Source organism: Zootoca vivipara, chromosome 3 (genome assembly GCF_965207765.1).
Source record: "Zootoca vivipara chromosome 3, rZooViv2.hap1.1, whole genome shotgun sequence".
NCBI classification, from domain to species: Eukaryota; Metazoa; Chordata; class Lepidosauria; order Squamata; family Lacertidae; genus Zootoca; species Zootoca vivipara.
Window position 1 is genome coordinate 26,208,684 of NC_142586.1, and position 14,951 is coordinate 26,223,634.

At 44.3% G+C, this 14,951-nt stretch overlaps 1 long non-coding RNA gene across 1 annotated transcript; it reads right to left on the minus strand.

The window, feature by feature from the left end:
* Window positions 1–3,948: 3,948 nt before the first annotated feature.
* On the minus strand, window positions 3,949–12,326 carry LOC148686192 (uncharacterized). Its single transcript, XR_015948874.1, has 5 exons — window positions 11,939–12,326; window positions 10,291–10,406; window positions 9,190–9,301; window positions 8,409–8,604; window positions 3,949–7,880 (listed from the first exon to the last, which is right to left on the minus strand). It is a non-coding gene; the product is annotated as an uncharacterized LOC148686192 (long non-coding RNA).
* Between the last annotated feature and the right edge of the window lie 2,625 nt (window positions 12,327–14,951).

Sequence of the window (14,951 nt, forward strand, 5' to 3'; positions counted from 1 at the left end):
CTTTTCCTCTCTTCCCTGCCCCCAAATTAGGATAGGGCTCCCGCACACAAGCTGCTCAACATGTAAAAATGAGGCCGTAAAAAGTCCCCACATGTGAGAACATAACTACCTCAAAAATAAATGTGTGAATTGGTTGCAAGCCCTCACTGGCTCACAGAATTTGCTAAATCCTTGATGTCTATAAAGGATATCAAAACTGTCTTTGACAGCCACTTTGTTGAATACCTGACTGAACTGTAAAATAATAGTAGCTAAATTCTAATACTAAAAGAATCATAATACCCCCAAGCTAGCCGACCAACCATCTTGTTCATGCATGCAATGGTGTTTGGGTTAACATTATTTGCTCCACGTCTACCCATTCTGCCTTATTATGTCTTCTTGGGAGGGTTGTTGTTGTTTAGTCGTTTAGTCGTGTCCGACTCTTCGTGACCCCATGGACCAGAACACGCCAGGCACTCCTGTCTTCCACTGCCTCCCGCAGTTTAGTCAGACTCATGTTCATAGCTTTGAGAACACTGTCCAACCATCTCGTCCTCTGTCGTCCCCTTCTCCTTGTGCCCTCAATCGTTCCCAACATCAGGGCCTTTTCTAGGGAGTCTTCTCTTCTCATGAGGTGGCCAATGTATTGGAGCCTCAGCTTCAGGATCTGTCCTTCCAGTGAGCACTCAGGGCTGATTTCCTTAAGAATGGATAGGTTTGCTCTTCTTGAAGTCCATGGGACTCTCAAGAGTCTCCTCCAGCACCATAATTCAAAAGCATCAATTCTTCGGCGATCAGCCTTCTTGAAGAAGAACATGGTCCCAGTCACATTGAGGGAAGTGTTCATGATGAAGAAGAAACTCTTTCTGGACCTTAACAGTCGGTGACAAATATCCTTTTGAGGAGCATGGTACTGCTCAATTCCAAGATGAAACAGATTGCCTAGACCAGTGACAGGGAACATGTGTCCCTCCAGATGTTGTTAGACTGCAATATTCAACTGCCCCTGCCAGCAAGACCAATGATCCCCAGGCTACAGGTACCTCACTACTGACCCAGGCCACTACCAATCTTGAATCGGATGCGGATTGGGGACTGAAGCAACTTTGGCTGCCCTGTTGGACAGTTATTGCTCAAGTGAGAGTGTAGCTGTTGATTTTCTGGACCTCTCCTTGATTTTCAGTACTATCAACCCTAGCATCATGCTGGATTGGGGACCATTCCTTGGAGGTGCACATTGGCAGATTAAGAGCAGGCAAAAGGTGGGATTCTGATTGTGTGGTGGGCTTTCGCCCTTCTCCTCTCTCTCCATGCCACCCCAGTTAGTTCAGAGAGGGGTTCAGGAGAACCCTCAGGATAGTGCATAGGGAAGGAGAGGGTCTATCTGTCAAGTCGAAATGCTTGCCCTTATGGAACAAGCATGTGATATTGAATTCCTCCCTGTATATTTAAACTTTGGAATCCACTGCCACAAGGTGTGTTGATGGCCCCCAATTTAGGAAGCTTTAAAAGGCAACTGGGTGAACTCAACATAAGAGTTATATGCTACGTGCAGGATCAGAAGGAGCAACATGCTTCTCTGAATACCAGTTGCCACAGAGGGCTATGGTCTTTATATCCTTCCTGTGGGTTTCCTGGAGAAGCAGCTGACTGACCGCCATGGGAGAGAGGAGGTTGATCTTGATGGACTTGTTGGACCACTCCAACAGGGCTCTTCTCGTGTTCTCATGAGAACCAAACTGAAGCAAGGGAAAGAGAAAGCGGCATTATTTTTTATCAAACAAGAACACACACACACCCAATCCATAGAACGTTAAGCAATAATTGGCTTCCATTTTGGATCATCCCCATTTTAATTTTTTTTCGCACTCGACTTGGCAAAAATGGTGAAACTTGAAACCAGGTAGAGTGGGGCTGGGAGGCATCCATGTGTGAGGAGAGGCCTTAGTTCTGATTCCTAAACCACACTTCAGTGCCTGTTGTGAAGTTGGCCAAAGTTTTGCCATCATGTCGTTTGTGCTTATCAGAAGCCCTCAGGCAAAAGGGGCAACAGGAAGCAGGTAGGCTCCAAATTATTATTGATAAGAAACTCTCATTCTTTTATAGTGCCTGGATAGGTGTTGCTTTACACTCCCTTAACTGGGGAAGGAGGGGGTGGGAAATGGTGCTGAGACTTGAGTTCTCCATTTCCTCCCCCTCCTGAAGGACAAAAGTCAAGTGAAAATGATAAAGGTGATAACATTGCCATTTCAAAGAGGTGTGATCCCATTTATTCTGGCATGTGCCCCCCCCCCGCCTCCTACCATCATGCATACAATTAAGTTCAAATCTCTAAAATCTTACCTGTAATTGGAGCCAGCTGCAACCTTCTGACACGTGCTAATTGTCAGTAATGATTTAAGTGCAGTAAATCCACATGCTGCAATTGTTTTAAATAAGGGAATCTCTTGCAGCTTTTTTTTTTCCATGAGAAGGGAGAGGGAGGGGGAAGAGAGATGAGGACCTGCTAATCTTTGCTTCTGCCTTATCAGATCCTCCAGTCACATGTTTGCCATCATTTTCATGACCTGATAATGTGTTTATTAGAGCCATAATGTGCAGGTGGAAGTATAAAGGTCTCAGTAGCCTATGAAACCCGCCTATAATGTATTTACTGTGGGAAAACCTTCAAGTCACTCTCGGGCTCGCCTATACTCCAAAGCAAGGGCAGCCAAACTAAGCGCCTTTCAAGTTAAAAGCTCTTTTGATATTAGTGACCTGCTCCATATGCGGAGTAAAAACAAAGGGTTTTCTTTAGGGTTGCCAACTCTTTCGCCAGACCCTGCTGTTCTTTCAACAGCAGCTTCATCTCAGGAATTAGCAGGCAATAAAAACTTACCGTATTCCATGCCATGGAAAACACATCCGCTACATCATGCCAAGATGCTTGTAAAGGCACAGGAGCAGACCAGGTCAGCTTCCCCCCCCCCTGGTCAGTTGACAGTCATTTTCTCCTTCCCAGTTACAGGCAATGCCTTCAGCCACAATGATAAGTGTTTAGCCTGGTGTCACTGCAATTTTGGAAAATATCTTTAAAAACAAACAACCAACCATTCAGTGGGTTTACAGATCGAGTGGAACCCTGCCCAAAAAATCATGGAAGAAGGTTATTACTTATCATGCTTAACCTAATGGAGTGGCCATAGTTTTTCCGTTTCCTTTGCCCTTCAGATTTTCTAATGTTAAAAAAAGCTGCACACTGCTTGTAATGGTGTGTGGCTCTTTCTACAGCTGGTAGCCAGCAACTCTTTCTACTGCCGGCTACACATCCCGGGAAGATCCCAAAAGGGAAGCAGCAACCCCCACCCGAAATACTTATTCCCCAGCAGAAAAGCAGCCTCCATTTTCAGAGGGAAAACTATATTTAAGAAACTGGGGGTGGAAAGAGATTTTCGGTCCCAGCCTACGTTTCTAAACATGTTGATCCACTAGCATTTATTTCTCTCAGTGTGTTTTTTTTCCCGAGCAGATTTTATTTTTCTTATTAGAAGACTTACCTGACCATTGACCTACTAACAAGGACAAGGCATGGGCTGGCAACATCAGAGCCCATAGTTAAGCTATGGAAATTGCTCCCAGAGGATGCAGTGTTGGCCAGCAGATCGGATGGCTTTAAAAGAGGAGTAGACAAATTCTTTGAGGACAAGGCTATCAAGGGCTACTAGCCATGATGGGCATGATCCACCTGCAGCATTGGAGGCATCGTGCTTCTGAATGCCATCTGCTGGGAACGGCAGATGCGCAGAGTGCTGTTCTGCTAATGCCTGACTTGCAGGAGTCCCACAGGCACCTGGCCGGTCTCTGTGACTAGATGGGCTAGATTGTTTATGACAAAGGCTCCTCACCTATATTACAACACGCATAGTATTTATTAGCTAGGCTAGGTAGCCCGGAGTAAAATTGCAACATGTACAAGGCAGAGCAGTTGCTGCCAACCTAGCAGTTCGAAAGCACATCAAAGTGCAAGTAGATAAATAGGTACCGCTGCAGCGGGAAGGTAAACGGTGTTTCCGTGCGCTGCTCTGGTTCGCCAGAAGCGGCTTTGTCATGCTGGCCACATGACCTGGAAGCTGTACGCCGGCTCCCTCTGCCAATAACGCGAGATGAGCGCCGCAACCCCAGAGTCGGTCACTACTGGACCTAATGGTCAGGGGTCCCTTTACCTTTACAAGGCAGAGATAAAAACCCTACGTTATCAGGGTGCATTGGGATCTTATCTTGCAATGTAATGTTTAGGCACACACATGTTCTTCTGGTACATACCTTAAGGACTGCTGACTTCTAATTTGCCCCCATGCCCAGATGTTAGGAAATCTTCCTCAGATACCTCTGGCGTCAAAGATGATGCAAGTAGTGACCCAAGACGGGGCCTTTTCAGTGGTGGCATCCCATCTCTGGGATGCACTATCCAGTGATGCTAACCTTGCACTGCCACTGATGTTCTTCTTGGCAATTTTTAGCCAGTGTTGAAAAAACTGGTCCTCAAGATGATGCTCATTCACATTCCCATCAATCCCAGCCAGCAAGGCCAGTGGTTAGGGCACATGGGAATTGGAGTTCAACAATGTCTGTATTGGTTTTTAATTACCATACTGTACCTTAAGTACCCCCACTTTTTTTTTTAGTTTTTTTTCTCAGCTGACAAATGGGAGAGAAATGTTCAAAACTGGGAACCTTTATGTAGCAGTTACCTTTTTTTTTTACGTTTGTTCCCCTTCACTGTGGCAATGTGGACTCAATGACCTCTTGCTAAGATTTCCCGAAATATTTTATTTAAAAAAAATAAACAAAGCAATAATAATAAATAAAAACATGCACCCCCTTCCCCAAGACCACTCTATTGTAACTATTCAACTTCCCAAAATGTCAACACCTCTTGCGATGGTTTGACCCCCTTTCCGTTTTAACAATACAATTTCTGCAAACCTTCCATATCTCCTCAAAATCATTTCTTCTCCGTATTCCCTGTCTTACCTTGATAGCACACATTAATTTATCATTAATAGCTAGGTTCCTGGAATATATTTGCAGGTTGGGTATCATCATTTATCAGCAGAAAGGTTGTTTAAAGTCTCTGAATAACTGATTCTTATTAGTATTGGACCTGATCTTGCAAAATACACTAGGCACAAACCAGCTTCAGCTCTCAAACCTTCGTAGTCAATTTACATGGAACCACAGGGAACATTTAAAAAATAAATAAATTAAGAACAGTCTCTGAGAGGAGATATGCCATTGTGTACTCTCGAACATATTGAACCAGTACAGGTATAATCATTCCAGCAGTATGTGAAGCAGTTGTGCAAGGAACTGGGGTGTGCGAGAGACCCCCTCCAATGAATCATGTTGGAAAGAGGCTCTGCTAAGTGTGCACCACATTCAATGCCAGCAGAAGACAGACAAAGGGGGCAAGTGGAACAGTTTAGCCATGATGGCTGAGCTTCTGGGGTTAACATGGGATTTCTGTCTTCACGTAGTTTGGTTCACAGCTTGAACAGTGGCAATGCTGGGTCCTAGCAAAACAATTGGTCTCTCAAAACTATAGAGGTCTCTGCCAAACGTATCATCAGTGGCTGCCGGCCATCTCACAGCCCAGTCCCTGAGGACAATGAGACACTGTCTTGGCCGTTCCAGAACAAATGCCAAATTCTCTTTTCCAAAGAGGTGTTTAGAATGCTCAGAGCAAACGGCAATCTTGCTGGCTTAACATTCTTAAGTGCTTTAACATTTATAATGTTCCTGAAGCCTGTTCTTGTGCCCAGTAATCTCCCGAATCTTCATTTTATGTAAACTCTATGCCAGGGCTGACCATGCCCAGACTAACACCTCTTGGAACAGGGTTCCCTACAGCAGAAAACCATGCCAATGTAAATAAATACACCAGTTTATTGGGCGATCTATTCCAAATCTCCTTCCAGCTTTCACTACTTCCAGTAGTTTCGAGACCTGCAACAGCAGCAGATTTAATGGCTCCACCTGAACAAACTGTTTGTTCTAACTTTAATTTTGCAAATTGCTGGCAAACTGTTGATCTGCATGCAGGGCAGAAAACACAGCAGTGGGGCAGTGCTAGAGTCCTGGAGCCAGTTTCCAAGAGTGGAGACTCCATGGTTTAGTCTGGGAAAGTAATAGCAGATAGATGGGCCAGTTACCAGGCTGACCCAATGCCCTTGTTGTAGATGCTTGGACTTCTGCAGGGCTGGGCCTATCCAACCAACTCCATTTCTTCACACTTGGTAAGAAGTTCAGGACAGTTCTATCGCTCAGCAGTAGAGCTTTGCCTACAGAATGTTGCAAGCCCAATGTTTGGCATCTCCAGGTAGATCTAGAAATAGCTTGGCCAGGTGTCCCCTGTTATTCTGGACAGTTTGCTATTTTAAGGTTGTGTCCAGTTAGAAATTAGTCCTCTGAAAATCCTGGAAGAACTCTGTCCATGTGGCCATGATCCCCCACAATTTGTTCTCTGTTATTGTTGTTTCTGACAGGGAGAGCATACTGCTGAGACTGCAAATTTTCATCTGGCACATGTTGCAATGATGAACGCTACTGCTCATAATGCTCAGCTCCTTGCCTTTTCCTGACATGGCTCCTGCAGGTTTAAATCATTACCTGAAAGCATTTCAAGGGACTAGTTGAGGTTGGTCAATGAAGGCAGATGGGTGGTGTCCTATCACCTCGATTTGTCCTCAGCTAGCTACCTAACCTGCCTTCCTTCTTACTTACAAACTACCTAGGGGCCTGTCACTGCCTACGAGCTTCATCCTCCTTATTCCCACTGTTGCCTGTATAGAACTCAACAGAGAGGAAGATCAAGACAAAACTAGAATTAGTTAGCTCCCCTTGTCATTGGCTCCAGCGCCATCTAATGTTGACCTCCGTGCCTTTCACGCTTTCACTTCTAATTTGCATGAGTAAGCAACGTGACTTTTCCTGGCATGGAGAAAACTGCGGCAATAGAGAAAAACTTCAGCAGTTGTTCAACTTCTACTTGCCTGCAGAGGAGCAGCATTTCTATTGTCTCCTTGGTCACCATTATTGCCATCCTGGTTGATGAGAGATGAAACATGATGTTCTGTAGTGGGAAGTTCTAAATAATTACCGGGGGGGGGGGATACATCAACATAGTAACAAAGGAGAGATGCATGTCAGAGGCCACAAATATATTGAGGCCCAATGTATTTCAAGTTATAAGACTCTTATGTGCTGGGCCTATATACTGTCCATGAATTTGGCTCTCACAAAATTTGAACCCCAGTTCCAATTGCTTCTAAGAAACAACTGACAATTAAGCAAGGAATAAGCTTCAGGGACCCCCCCCCCCACAATACAATACAATACAATACAATACAATACAATACAATACAACTTATTCCTTCTAATCAAATTCCAGGGCAAGTGGAGGGGGAGTGGATGCCTCAACAACTAACACTGAAATTTAACTCACAGAATTTTTGAAATGCAGGCCTAAATTTGTTGTTGTTTAGTCATTTAGTCGTGTCCGACTCTTCATGACCCCATGGACCAGAGCACGCCAGGCACTCCTGTCACCACTGCCTCCCACAGTTTGGTCAAACTCATGTTCGTAGCTTCGAGAACACTGTCCAACCATCTTGTCCTCTGTCGTCCCCTTCTCCTAGTGCCCTCAATCTTTCCCAACATCAGGGTCTTTTCCAGGGAGTCTTCTCTTCTCATGAGGTGGCCAATGTATTGGAGCCTCAGCTTCAGGATCTGTCCTTCCGGTGAGCACTCAGGGGGGCTGATCTCCTTCAGAATGGATAGGTTTGATCTTCTGTTATTCAACTGCTTTGAGATACTTGCTTTGTATAACAATGCAGACAATAAATTGTAGCCTGACAATACTTTAATAAAAACAGCAAGAGGGAGGAATGTCTTTGTCATATCATTGTTTATAAGATTTAATGCTTGGTTTGAGCTTGACTTTCAGGGCCAAGGAAAGTGATGTTTTCTTGCCAAAGTCTCCCCAACAATATACATTATGCTTTGTCTATTAAGAGCAAATGCATGGAAGAACAAATATGATGAGTCATTTATGTGCTTAAAAAAACAGGGAGTAGGGAGAGAGAATTGTGAAGCATGCCTGCCTAGTCACCTGGCAGCTAAATATTATTCACCAGAGGAGACCAGGTAAAAGATTATTGGGTGAGTGGGGATGGAACAGGTCAAGTGAAGATGATGGTGATGATGATGATGGATGAGGATGAGGATTTTATTTATACCCTGCACATCTGGCTGGGTTTCCCCAGCCACACTGGGCGAATGCAGACTTTAGATGAGTATGAAGTTATTTAACTTCCCACAATGTTCTAGCATTGGAATCCCAGGGCCTTCCTAAACTTTAAGCGCAGGGAAGACTTTGGTTTGCTTACTTGAAATGGCTTTTTTGTGTTCAGGACTAAGCTTTCAAATGCTTGTAGCAGATATTCCACTCTGCCGGCTGGTTCTCACAAGAATGTTCATTGCCAGTTGAAACACGCACCCAGTGATGGTTTGCATGTGCAGATCCTAAGCACCATAACAAGTGTGTGCTTCCCATTTAATCCAGGGGGACCTTATTTTTGCATGCTGCAAACGACAACAGTTTAAATATTTTCCAGTGTGAATATTTGACATATCAAGTAGTGATAATTCAGGTGATGAGATCAAGCAAAGTATATGTTTATGTTATGTGAACCAGTCCTATGACACTCTCTCTCTCTCTCTCTCTCTCTCTCTCTACATATATATATATATATATATATGAAAATTGAAACATGCCAAAATATCATTATCAAAGCACAGGGATATCAAGTGGAACTCTGCAAAGCACTGTCGCAGTTAATCATGATTTTGCTGGATGGCTACAGAATATTATTCTACTAATAACCAACAAAAAACTTGTGTGGAATTGCAAGCATTTTGGAGGACGAGCTTGGAATTCCAAATCAGAATCATACCCTAGGCAACTGGACTTCACATGTTAAGAACAATCACTTTCAAATCTAGGAGGTCCAAATGCATGGGGGGGGCAGGATTGAATTAGTCGCCTTATTCTTTTCCTTCTCTTACAAGGCTTCTATGTCTACATGTATACAGGATCGGATCCCTTGTTCATTTCAAATGAAGGTTGAGCCTGGCAAAGTAATAAATATAGAGAATAACAGATTTAACTGCATGCTTGCAATACTGCATAAGTGGGCTGCTGAGATCCATACGTGTTTACACTCCTCCCCTGCTCATGCAGTCAAAGTAAATGTGGGGGGCAGGGCCATTCATTCACCCACTGAAAAAAAATTATTTAATACCTGTGATTTTAATCCATACATATAAATTCACACCAGCAAGTAGTTAAGGATGCCAAGAAGTAGCTAATCCAGAAAATGGCTTTGACAATATTGCAGAATACGGTAGAAATTTTTAAATTGGATTTACCCTTCTTAATGACTATGATGAAGAATGATATATATATATGCAGGAATCTTTTGCCCAACGTGGCGCTTGAACTCACGACCCTGAGATTAAGACTCTCATGCTGTACTGACAGAGCTATACATACAAACATATATACATGACTAATGCATGGCCTTGCTCATGTAGGCACAATTGTGTAATGTGCAATGTGCAATGACTATTGACTATTGCAGTGAACTACTTGAGCATTGCAATGTGATGTACACTATTTCAGCTCTGCTTGTGGAAATGGACTCTCTTGCCTGATTGGTGTGAACAGGTGCTAACAAGTATTGAGGAAACTCCTATGATGCTGAGGCCTAATGTTCTGTGGGACATGGCGGGGGCACCTAGAAACTGCTGTAGTAGCTGCTTAAAGTTGGGTTTTATTTGGTCCTCATTTATTGCCTGCATTTATGGACCTATAAATGTCCCAGCATGCCCCTCACCCCCTCGAAGGAGACCAGTCTGCAATGAGAAATAGCATTGTACTATAAACTGTTCTGTCAAAACAGCCTCATCGTTAAAAAGTTCTGTGATATTTATCATGAAAAACTCCCATGTAAACAATAACTCACCAACCCCAGAGGACCTTTACATCAACCACAAAATAGAACTGGCGATTCAAATCTCAAGGGACAGTATGAGGGAGAGAAGGGGAACTTGCGATAACCATCTTTCCCAAGGAAGACTGAATTATGACTCATTTTGATAAGCCCTCTATTATTGATGTGGTATGGTCCATGCAACCATGATGCTAACTGGATACTAAAGGGTATGTAGACCAGTATATACTGTTTTCTCATGTTCACCCCAACCTACCTTCAAAAAATTAAATCCAGGCAGTTGCTCTAGTCCAGCCATTCGTTATTGGTGGTGTGACATCTGCTGAATACAACCTCCATCCATCCTTCAAGCAACTAGCTGAACACAACCTGCTGGAAGACACCACAACATCTTCTAAACTCTTGCTGCATCTCCTGCCACCTTAAATTTTATGTATGCTTATGGCATGTATGGGTCAAGATGAGCAGTGCTCTGTGCCCAGTCAGACCATTAGATCATCTAGCGCAGTACTGTTATGAATTGGGGGTTGGGGATGGTCTGGCTGGTATATTAGGTCCCTTCCAATTCTTGGGATCCTGTATCTACTGGGGTAACATATATAAGAGCAAGCTTACCAAACCAAATCCCTTTGCCAACTAGCTTTGGCTGGCCAGTTAAAGACCACAGTTTAGCACAAAGAAGTTGCTCTGTGCCATAGAACAAATGGGTTTTCCCCAACACTCCTCACCCAGCACCTACAAGGAGAACAATAGCCAAGGTGGGTAGGATTGAATCTGGAAGCAAGCTAGAAGCTGCAGATAGAGGACATGTTTCAACCTTCTGCTGCGCCCCAAGGGCCTCTCATGGAATCTGAGTGGGGAAGCGAGTTCGATTGGTGTATTAATGCTGTGAGCCCCTTTTTACCCTACACTCAGGTTGTCTATATGCATAAATATAGCCACATATCCTAAGGACACCACAATCTCTGCTGGCCTTCATTCCAAGGAAACCAAACCCTAGGTGAGGGCTTGGAGACTGAGGTCCATGCTGACTGGTAGTGGCTTTCCACGACTTTAGACAGGAGTCCTTCCCAGTCCTTTTACAAGGTGCCTGAGATCAAAGTTGGGACCTTCTATGCTCTATGGTATATATACTGGGCATGTGATTTACCACTGAGCTATAGCACTTTACCCACAAGCAGTTTGTAGAGAGACTAACTATGCCCTCAAACATTCATGTTTCTTAATGCTAGGAGGAGAAAAGAAAGAGAGGGCAAGCACAATTACCAATCACCTGTTCTGTTTCGCTGGGGTGCAACAATTCAAAGACTTTTTATCACTCCGCACCTGGTTGATCTTTTGACTGGCCTGGCCAAGATGCTCTTTTTATTTTATGCCTGGGCTATGTTTATCTTTAATTGCCTGTTCCCTGAGGCTGAGATTTAGAACAAACAATAGATTGTAACACTACCTGCATGTCACATGGCTTGATGTACCTGCCTCAAGGCCCCGGATGAGAGGCCAATCTACTGTACAAGTTTGTTTGTTTTATCTAATTATACCTGTGGAAGTGATGAATGTTTTCTTTACTACCAGAGTCTGAGAAACCCAACTCTCGAACAGGTGAATCCAGCATCCATCTCCATCAACAGACCTGCTGAGGGCATCTATCTGCCTGACCGTGTCATTAAATAGTAAAACCATAAACCAATATGGATATTTGCAATGGGAATCCCCCTTCCTCTCCTCTCTCCATGCCCCCCCTATGGTCCATCAAACCTAGCAAGCCCACTGTCTCTCACATTGCATTGCATTGCACTGGGCAGCACCTTGCATCCAGGGATCAGAGCATTCACGAGGAGTAAGAAATTAGCTATCGCTATCATCATCATCATCTCCCCCTAGAAAAGAAGCTGCAGAATCACCTTCCTGTGGAACACAGAGCTGGAGAAAGCAAGCTCAGTGTGGTAGGTTGAACTTGGCAGCTCTTGGTAGCTGGAGAGCACTGATATTATTCTATCAATTTTGGCCACTTAGCACCGATCACCTGTGTCAACAAGGAATTTCCTCCTTTCTGTATATTGTGAGCCATCCCTGTTGCACCTGCAGGTGAGGGAGGAGATTAGATTACCTCATGAGTATTTTTTTTTTTAGAAAAAGAAAAGAAAAGAAGCAAACAAACTTTTGGTCCCTCTTCCAAACTACTTTTCAAAGAAAAACACCCCTGAGTCAGTCCTGAGTTGCCATTTCACTCATATCCAAAATTCCCACCCCCATAACCTTCAGATGTCACTGCTATGCATGCACAGCTCAGAAAGAATTGCCTCAGTGTGAGCAACCACCCCCCCCCCAAAAAAAGTGGAAGTTTGCTTATCTCAACACACCCACGCTGCTGGGACACATTCTACACCTGCAGTGGTGCTGAGCACAGAGAGAGCTTTTTGTTATTTGTAGTATTCTGCATGGGTTCTTTCTCTCTGTGTGTGAGAGAGAGTTGTGCGTGAGGGGGGAGAGAGCAGGCCTCAAAAGGAACTCACATGCCAGAACATGTTGTAACATGTTGGTTTCACTACCTGAAGTGAGGCGAGGGGGAGAGACAGAGAGAGAGAGAGAGAGAGAGAGAGAGAGAGAGAGAGAGAGAGAGAGAGAGAGAGAGAGAGAGAGAGAGAGAGAGAGAGAGGTGGGGTGGGGATGGGGGTGCAGCAGGAGAGGGAAAGGGAGAGGAAGGCAGTGGGAGTAATTAGCGAGCCAAGTTTCCAACGCTGCTGCTGGCATCGCTCCAAGGTCCCATGACCCCTTGCAAAAATGTCACCCGAGGATATTGCTAAGCAACCTGCTCAGGCGAGAGAAATAAAGTCCCTGGTGTTCTTGTTTGCATTGTGCGGCACCTTGGGATTTAGTTAACACTGGTCTTCCGTGATTCCAGTGTGGTCTTGGTTTTTTTAAAAGAAGAAGAAACAACAACAACAACAACAACATTTACTTACCAATAGCTATATTGGTAAGAACTGTGTGCAGATGAAGTTGGAAGGACAGTTATAGGACCCCATGTGAGAGACGGTGAAGGGGAGATCCATAGCTGCCAAGTTTTCCCTTTTCTCGCGAGGAAGCCTATTCAGCATAAAGGAATTTCCCTTAAAAAAAAAAAGGGGAGAACTTGGCAGCTATGGAGATCTCGCAGGCTGAGAGGTTGTGAGAAGGGAGGGATGAGCTCAGGTGAGAGCTTGCGGGACACACCTTCCTCTGCAGGGGATGAAAGTTAAGATATAGCGGTGAAAGGGGAATTTGTAGTTTCTTTTTCTGTTTCTTCTTTCTTTTGGGTTCTTTCTTTTCTTTATTTCTCATAGATCAGTTTGTTCTCTTAGAACTGTATTGTGAAAAGTGCAAAAAATAGTAATAATTCTAGCAACAACTTGCCCCGTCTATGTATACTTATCAACTTTCCCATGGAAATATATCCCCGAAACATGCATTTGGGGGGGGGGGGAGAGAGAAAGAGAGACTAAAGAAGGAAGTGCTACTCAGTGCCATAAAATCTAAGGCCAATTGCCCATTAATGGAAACCTGGCATATAAATGATCCCTCTCATGGTCAGCTCCTTCAAGAAGCAGCGGCGATTGCAGCAGAAGGATAAACAGGAACTTGTTAATGCCAACTTGCAAAGGTTAGATAACGAAAGCAGGTGCTGAAAGACCCTTTTCTTTGAACACTTGGCTTCCACCTGCGAGAAGATCTCGCTGCAGTATTTCTTTCTCCCTTACAATGCAGACCTTTCCAACAGATACACCCTATCGATTACAGAAGTGCTTTTTTAAAAAAATAACAATCTCCTTATTCAGTCCATGTTCCATGCAGTGGGCAGCTTTACAAGGCTCACAATCTACCACAGCACCATACCCAAACTGCCAGGAACAATCACCTCCTTCCTCTCCTCCTCAAAGACTTCATGTCCACATTCTGACACCCCCCAACACCCGTCGCCATGCTTTGGCTTTGAGGATGGGTCTCCCATGCTTAACCTCATCCAGTGACCCCGCACAGCTGCAAGAATTCTGCTATACCCATGGAGGGGTCCTCCCCTTGGTTGCCAGGACATGCAAATGCTACGAAGAATGATGGGAGATGTGGAGTATCATGGAAGCCACTGTGCTGTGTACACATTTAAAGCACACACACCAAAAAGAAACCTGGGAACTATAGTTTACCTCTCACCAGTGCTATTAAAAAGGGATGCCAGAACTCACCATGAACACCTCCCTTGTTCTCTTATACAGTGGTACCTTGGTTTACGAACTTAATCCGTTCCGGAAGTCCGTTCTTAAGCCAAAGCGTTCTTAAACCAAGGCATGCTTTCTCATAGAAGTGGGGGACTCAATTTACAAATGGAACACACTGAACCAAGGCAAAAGTTCACAAACCAAAACACCTACTTCCGGGTTTGCAGCTTTCTTAATCCAAGTTGTTCATAAACTAAGCTGTTCTTAAACCAAGGTAGCACTGTACTGGCAATGGTGCCCAGAACTGAATTTCAGCTGGGGGTGGGAGGAGCCCTGCCTCTCACACAGCTACAATTCCCCTTAACAAATTGCAGCTCCCAGGAGGAGGTGCTTTAAATGTATGATGTGGCCCTAAGCTGTTTAGGACTGGGAGCTGTCAGCCTTACAAGGGCTGTTGGGTACCCTCTCCCCTCAGCTCCAAACAACACAGCTATGTGGTCAGCTATGATGGGAACTGAAGCTCAATAACATCCCAAAGACCACTGGTTCCATGCTTCAAAGCTTGACGCTCACATTTTGGCACTTGGTGCTTCTGCTGCGGGGGTGGGATTGTTGGTTATTGCTCTTCGTATAAATAAGTGAAAACAATGGAATAGACGAGATAAATATATAGAAAAGCAAACACACAGCACAGTTCTTTTCTAAAGGGCAGGTTTCACAT